This window comes from Dermacentor silvarum, chromosome 2, assembly GCF_013339745.2.
Source record: "Dermacentor silvarum isolate Dsil-2018 chromosome 2, BIME_Dsil_1.4, whole genome shotgun sequence".
Lineage (NCBI taxonomy): Eukaryota > Metazoa > Arthropoda > Arachnida > Ixodida > Ixodidae > Dermacentor > Dermacentor silvarum.
In genome coordinates, this window is record NC_051155.1 from 63,177,150 (window position 1) to 63,185,770 (window position 8,621).

At 41.1% G+C, this 8,621-nt stretch overlaps 1 long non-coding RNA gene across 1 annotated transcript; it reads left to right on the top strand.

The window, feature by feature from the left end:
• Nucleotides 1–1,586: 1,586 nt before the first annotated feature.
• On the top strand, nucleotides 1,587–6,496 carry LOC125943032 (uncharacterized). The gene is made up of 3 exons (XR_007465503.1): nucleotides 1,587–2,537; nucleotides 3,846–3,933; nucleotides 4,883–6,496. It is a non-coding gene; the product is annotated as an uncharacterized LOC125943032 (long non-coding RNA).
• The last annotated feature ends 2,125 nt before the right edge of the window (nucleotides 6,497–8,621 follow it).

Here is an 8,621-nt window from a genome sequence, read left to right on the forward strand (position 1 = left end):
GAAAAAAGTCGATACAGACTCTATTTATTCTTGTTCAGTCATTGTCTATAGACTGTCTATAGACAAATGTTGATAGGATTTTTATTTTTTTTGTCTACTCACATTCTATAGACAGTCTATAGAAAGAAGTCAATAAGATGTTTGTTTCTTCTTGTCTACTTGCTCTCTATAGACTATCTATAGAAAGAAGTCGATACAGACTCTATTTAGTCTTGTTCATTCATTGTCTATAGACTGTCTATAGACAAAAGTTAATAAGATTTTGATTACTTTTTGTCTACTCCCATTCTATAGTCGGTCTACAGAAAAAAGTGGATAAGATGTCTGTTTATTTTTGTCTACTTCCTCTCTATAGACTATCTATAGCAAAAAGTCGATACAGTTTCTATTTATTCTTGCCCATTCATTGTCTATAGACTGTCTATAGACAAAAGTTAATAAGATTTTTATTTCTTTTTGTCTACTGCCATTATGTAGTCGGTCTACAGAAAGAAGTCGATAAGTTGTTTGTTTCTTATTGTGATCTTCCACTCTATAGACTACGTATAGACCAAAGTCGATAGCGTGTCTATTTATTGTTGTTCATTCTGTGTCTAAGGACTGTCTATAGGCGACAGTCGATAAGGTGTTGATTATTTTGTATACGCCCGGTTTATAGATTTTCTATAGGCGAAAGTTGATAAGGTGTCTACTTCTTTTATCTATTCCCCGTCTATAAATTTAGTCTTGACAAAAGTCGTTAAATTGTATTTTTTGTCTATATTAGCGGTCTATACGCCGTTTATATGCAAATTTTTTTCTGTTTGCTATTTCTTTAGCCGATCGCCAGTTTATAGAATGTCTACAGAGAAAAGCAATAAAGGTCACCATGGCATCTCTGTCATTGAATTATGCAGTCCTTAATTGTTATTTTACCAGATGATTAGGTGTTTAAGAGTGTGCTAGCTCGCCGAGTTTCATCCAGTATTGCACTGGTTGTTAACATGTAACCTCTGGGCCCGGCACCTATAGTTAGTCGGGAATGCATACCCAACGATAATTTTCCTTGCGAACCACACGGAGGCGGCATATATACTTCTATGTGATTGAAATTATTTTTAATGGCTTCCTATATCCCCCCCCCCCCCCCCACCCCCGGTGAAGGCTATAGGGTGGGATATCACCCAAGATCATGTTAACTCGAGCGAACAGACCGTATACCGATTGCAGTATGCTGTGAGATGAACTAAAGGACAGCCGATATTGTAAAAGTGTTATTGCTTCAGGTTTACTTGCCGTCTATAGACAAGAGTCGTTAAACTCGGCCCAACCCGTGTACGCTGTAACCAAGCGGAGTTACAGGCGGATAATACGGAGCTACGTTTGATATAAGCCACTGGGATTGAATATACTGCTGACATTTCTTTAAAGCCTTCTTGTAGAGTTTATTATAGACATGGTGTATATACTTCCGCATTTGTTCACCACATTATATGACCTCCGTAGTCGCTCTCGGCAATCCCAAGACAGTCTTTACAGTTGTTTTTCATAGCATTACTTTTGCGGCAGTAAAATAAAGAAAGCAAAATGCCAGATCCAATCATGTAAATCGAGGTTATGAATGCCAGTTTTAGCGAGAAGCGGATTACAAACAGGCATCATGCTAACAGCACAGAGACTTGTAATGTGTACAGCTGACAACGCAGAATTTGCTAGTGTGCGATGAACCGATGTCGTGTATGTGGTGTGCGCCTTATGTGTCGTCTGATTCTCAGATACTCTGTAGGTTCTCCCCATATCTAGGCTGCATCACTAACATCGGGTGGTTTTTCGCAGACTGATATCCCGCGCTATAAATTCATTAAAGCTTCTCGTTCACTTACAATGTGCGCTGATACTCTGAGCCCACCCAGTCCTTTCCAGGCGCTATATGCCTGTGCGGCCGAGCATATGCGTACGTCATTAGTGTATTGATTGCTTTGACATATCACCGGAACAGACTGCACTAACATGTGCGCAGCTAGGTATCCCATTTGGCGGTACGTTGAAAGCTATGCTAGAAATGCACTACATTACTCATCGTCGCTGGCCATAATGCTAGCGCCTGACGTGCGTGCTAACGGTTTTTACAAACACTGCGTTCATCCAAGTGTGCACTCCTGCTCCATGCGATAGCCCACAGCGTTTGTAATACAGCGCGCCAAGGCATTTCCTTTTTCCATGGAAAGAACTGAAAAATGGAAGGTTAAAGCAACCGGTTTCGCGCGCATGGAACGCAGAGAGAGAGAGAGAGAGCGACAATAAAAAAAAAGAAAAAAAAAAGAAGAGAAACGGGCAAAGGCGCTCAGATTTCTCGGAGCACGTACGCCGTCGCCGGCCGCAGCTCCTGCGCATGCGCAGCGGCAGCAACGGCGGCGCGCCATCTCTCCGCGTCGATTTGAATTCTCAACGGCTGCGCCAGGCAAGTCAACGCTTGTTGCTGCTGGTGAGCTGCCTGCACCTTGGTGTCTGTGTATTCGTCTCGACTTTGTGGCATCACACGTCAACTACACTGAACGGTAAGTTTTAGCGAAGATGTTTTCCGTCACTAGCTCATGACTAGGTGAGCGTATTTCGTAGCGCGAACCGGCTGCATGTAATGTAGGCGACTCGGGCGTAGTGTCGGTTTGACGTTTGCTTTGTAAACGCGCTCGGGTTCTCGATTCTACTATAGGGAATGTCTAACGGCAAGCGATCGCTCGCGCTTGTTCATTTCACCGTCATTGTCAATGTCCGTGAAAAAGGAAATACACCATGTTTAACGTGGATACTGAGCAGAAATAAGCGCGGATTGTGTGTGTTAAGCGGCGTACTGTGGGCAGGTCTCGTTTTGTGGCGCTCGATCGGCGGCCATAAACGCTGCGCTGCCTGTCTAATAAAACTCATCTAAAGCGCTTTATGTATATACCTCGAAATTGTGCTACAGTGACGAATTGTCTAAAAGAGACGTACTATCGCGATGGAAAGAAACGCGAACAGCGGAGCGCGTCGCCGAAGCATAACTGAAGGCATAGTGCGCGCCGTCCAGTCATCACCATGGACATGCGCGCATGTCCGGTTTGATTGCTCTGTGCGATGATGCACCCCCTATACTGCGATATTTTTGTTTCTGTTAGTACAGTTTGCGCTCTCATCATTACTGCGACGTCACCTTTTGTCGTTTTCAAATAAAAGAGAAGTAAAATAGAAAGAAAATATCGCAATATAGGGGGTGCATCATCGCACAGCGCAATCAAACCGGACATACGCGCCTGTGAATGGTGATGACTGGACGGCGCGCACTATACATTCAGTTATGCTTCGGCCACGCGCTCCGCTGTTCGCGTTTCTTTCCATCGCGATAGTACAGTTGAATAAATGCTAGCGTACTCAGATGAAAGGCCGTGTTTGCGGGTCATGCATCAGCAAGCCGCGTGTGCTGCCGTTTTCGTAAGTCAAAAGTCGGAGTATTTATGGGGCTCCTGGCAACCAGTATAAATATATATAACCGCAAAAGCTTTCAGAGCACGAAACTCGCGATAAGCTCAGTCAATCGCAGCTTCGCAACTTAACCGAAAGAATTGGAGAACAATAAATTAGTGGCTCGGGGAAGCACGCTTTACACGTTTGAAACTGAAGCCATTGGGTTTGAGGAGAGTTTGAAGATTTTCTGTGCTGTGCTCGTGTTGCCATGAATTACGAACTTCGCCAAGCCCTTGTCAGCTTTATTAAACAAGTGATTCAACTCAGCTGAATCTAATAGTGCATTTCAAGTGACTGACGTGTCATTCTTTATAATTACAATTATGCAAGCATTAAACCACAATATTTTTATTGCCCCTAAACAGCGGGTGTCATAGACTGCCAGGGAATTTTCATGAAAACAGCCAGGGAAAGCTTGGAAAAACATCAGGGAAATTGAAAATGACAACATAGGTATGCTGTCTTGTTATTTCCATACAATGTTTCCAGAGAATCGCTGTCTTAAACATATTTTTGAAGCATTTCAACTCCCCCCAAAAATTACAAATTGGTATCATTTTCTGAAAAAGAAATGAAAGTGAAGCATGCTGACATGGGACATTTCTTACTCAATCTTTTTGCATTGCCTAAGTGTCCTGAACCTCGAAACTCTAGAAAAATATACTTATGTTATAGAGCGCCTTCAATTATTTACTTTGATAGCATTCATTGTAATGACAGTTCAATTTTGTTTCCCAGGAGGTACATATGTGTCGTGCCACAACACAGAAAGTGCTCACGGGGTATTTCTGGTGCTCATGTGGTATACCTAACTTGCAACCGTGTCAGCATGCCCAAAAGATATGATTATCTATAGGAAACTAAGTGACCATATCAACACAATCAATCCATCTGCCTTCTATTGAAGTTATGGCCAATGATGTATCAGTTAAGAGTATAAGAAAGACATTTAAATGTGTATTAAGGAAAATAAATGACAATCTTTGTCATGATACGTTCAATACTCCAGTCACTCATTTGAGCATATTATTCCGCACGAGTATATTTAATTACCAGCCAAAAATGTAAACAGTCCAACTGTGTAGCCTAGTTTCAGCAATTAATATAGAGATCATTTGGGTTAATTAAGTACATTAATGTGTCATATGGGCTTGTCATAAAATGTAACATACTGTTGCTGGCGCCAGCAGCAATTGTAACAGTTTAATTGTTCATCATACGGTAGAGTGAAACATTATGCGATGCTACTGTTTTGTATTGACAAGCAGCCATTAGGCATAGTTAAACCGTAATAAGGATTGACTTAAGTGGTTTGAGCGAATATATTAAGCTACTTTATGAACGTACAAAGAATACACATTTGTTATTTTTGCCTCACATTGTTGTATCTACATATTTGCAGCATGCACCTGCAGCACCTTCGGAACCGCTTACACGAAGGTCAAGGCCAGCCAGGCAACCGTGCTTGCCAAGGGGAAGCAGCATTAAATATGTAAATATTCTCTTTTGATGATAGCATAAGACATGCATTTTAATAAATTAATGTATTATATCGTTCAATAAAAACATTTAATTCAATATCGGTGCACTTGTTTTCTTTTTTGCACTACATGAGTCTGCACTAGTGGAATTGCTTGAAATATTTCTTTCGGCTACATATGAGAGTACAGCTGGTTCAGGATCATTATTAATCTATTAACATGAATGCATAAATGCAGATGGGAAGCAACAGGTGCACATGCATAATATACGTTCAAAATTTTGTTGCCGCCATATGTAAACAAAAATTTTAACTACCTTGTAGATAGATTTCATTCAAGCGAATGCATTGCATGCGACTAAACTTTCTTCAATGTGCAATTACACAAATGCTCATGCAGCTTTACATAATGATTCACGGCTGCATACATTTTAGATTTTTGACTGCTTCCATCTGCATGCATGCTTTTCTATGTACAGTTCCCTATGTATGTTCCCATATGCATACTGGATACAATAAATTTTTATAGACATTTCCAATAATCTGCTTATTAGCAAACCCCAGCAGCGAGTGTTTATGGAATAACATTGCCTGCCGAAACATAGTTAGAAAAATGTGGTGTATTATCTAGTATATATGGTGTCCCAGTAATTTTAGCCAAGCTGGTCAATGAAAATGAAAGGTTAAAAACAACACGGTGCAAGATATATGATCATAAAAAGACCTGAAGGTCAGACCTCTGAATTCAAGGCCGAATGCACGCCATAGGTCTTAAAATCGGATCTTATTGCACCGTCTTTTCTTAATATTATTTTTCATTGAACAGCTTCAGTAAATTTAAGTTAGCTGGGACACCCTGTAAAATTGTAAGGCTGAAGTCTATGGATTAGCTATAGACTGATCTACAGGAACTCTCTGTAGGTAGACTACCACATTCTACAAAAGGTGTAAGGCCATAAGTCCATAGACTGTCTATATACTGGTCTATAGTAATAGTCTATAGATAGTCTATAGACGTTTGTAGATATTTTATAGACACGTATACAAAAGTAGAACTAAATGAGCCTATAGACTTTTGTCTATAGACATTCTGCAGACATTTGTTTACAAAAGTGAATTTTCATTGATCTATAGACCGTCTATAGTCAGTCTATAGACTCAGACATTTTGTAGACTGGTCTAGAAAAAGTGTATGGCCATAAGTCCATAGACTGTCTATAGACTGGTCTATAGGAATAGTCTATAGATAGTCCATAGACATCTGTCTATAGACATTTTATAGACTTATTTCTACAAAAGCAGAACTATATAAGCCTATAGACTTTTGTCTATAGACATTCTACAGACATTTGTCTACAAATGTGAAAATTCATTGATCTATAGACAGTCTATAGTCAGTCTATAGACTCAGACATTTTGTAGACTAGTCTACAAATAGTGTATGGCCATAAGTCCATAGACTGTCTGTAGACTAGTCTAAAGAAATGTCTACAAAAAGTCTGTTGACTTCATAGACAGATGTCTATACACTTTATATAGACTTTCTACAAAAATTTTTGTAAGGGATTTGTCATCGGCTAATATATGTATCGGAGCGGTAGTGTCGTTAGCATGGTCACCCGCTTTTCTAGACCCATTACGATGACATTTCTACATCACAAGCACTGCACACTAAACAGTTGCAACTCCTTCCTGCGTTCGAAGTCTCATTTCATAACTGCAAACTAGAGCCCTCACCTGCCAAAATGCGATTGTTTCGGTGTCGTTACGATATTCATCTGCGATCGCTGTTAGCTCCAGCAGAAACAATCGGCAAGCACCTTGGAGTGCACAGTACACTCAATATACTGCGTATGTGCGCACAGAGGCACCTTCACTGGGCAAGCGATGAAAAGCAATTAATTGTGACGCTGGGCCGGTCGCCCTTCTTCACAATGCATCACGGAAGCTTCGCGCACAGAAACAAACATGGTACCGTAAAGCCATTTGCAGCGACATCCGTTGCTCCTCTTTCTATGGCTAGAGTCTCGTTTTCCCTTGGTAAAGCGGCGGTCTCAATATTCTCAATGAAGCGCCTGCGGTGAACAGTCATGCCGCGGCGATGCGTTGCCCTTCCCGTAATAGACAGGGATTGGTCAGATCATTGTCATGACTGACTTAATCGTTGATGATGATGATGATGATGATGATGATCTATTGGCATCCCCTTTGAAACGGGGCGGCGACAAATAGTCACCTAGCCTGCTTGATTTAATCAGGTATACTATACATGTTCTTTATCTTGCATTTTTGTATACCTATCATTATTTTTCTTTTTCAAAAATTTACCTTGTACCGCTGCCTATGATTTTAAGAGATCAGGTCGCATCCATCTTTTCCCTACTTTTTTTCCACCAGTACTCTAATCGTCTCTTGCTGATCTCTACGGCTGATCTGTTTATCTTTCCTTCCACTTTAAACCCAAGCGCTTCTGGGAGTTGCACGTTACCTACGGTTCTCGCTGGGTGGATCCCGTCGCATTCCATTAGGATGTGCTGAGTGGTCTCTGGATCTTTACTGCAGCATACACATGTCTCATCTAATTCCGAATATTTGTTCCGATATGTTTTCGTCCTTAGGCAACCGGCTCGAGCCTCAAATAGCAAGGCACTGCCCTTTGTGTTATCGTACAGATTTTCCCTTCTAATTTCTTTCTTCTCATTCTTGTAAATCTCCATTGTCCTTTTCGTTTCCATTCTTTGCATCCAATTCACGGTCTCTATTTCTCTCACTTTCTTTCTGATGACCCCTGGTTGTCTATTTACAGTTTCGATTATCCTGTACTTGGTTGCCAACTTCCTTGACCTCTTCCTCCATTCTGTGTCCACGCTTTTCATGTAGAGATACTTGTGCACTTTAGCCGCCCATTTATTTTCATCCATGTTCCTGAGCCTTTCTTCAAAACTAATTTTGCTTTGTGCTTCTCTGACTTCAAAAGAGGCCCAACCCATGTCTCCATGCACTGCCTCATTTGTCGTATTACCGTGTGCTCCCAAAGCCAACCGGCCTACTGATCTTTGGTTAACTTCCAAACCCGCCAATATATCCGATTTTAAGCATATAATGGCATTTGCGAATGTTAGCGCTGGCACCATTACTCCTTTCCAGATTCCACGCACCACCTCATACTTATTGTGGCCCCACAGTGCTCTGTGTTTCATTAATGCTGCATTCCGCTTCCCCTTTATTTTCAGATTATCTTGGTGGTTGCTTGAGTAATTCTTTCCTTCGTTTATGTGTACGCCGAGGTACTTATATTGCTTCACTATGGGTATTACTTGCTGTTGAATTGACACCACGAAGTTACTCGTGTGCTCATTAAAGATCATAATCCCTGATTTCTCTGTGCTAAACTTAAGGCCTAGATTTGTCGCTGCGTTCCCACAGATATTCGCAAGTATCTGTAAATCTTTTTTATTGTCCGCTAGTAGCACAATGTCGTCTGCGTACATCAGTCCAGGGATCTTCTGTTGCACCATTTGTCCATTACGCATGTAGGATAAATCAAAACCTAATTCGCTGTTTTCCAGTCGTCTTTCTATGCCCTTGACGTAAAGCGTGAACAACAATGGTGACAGAGGGCATCCTTGCTTCAATCCTTGGTGAATTCCCACCATTTCAT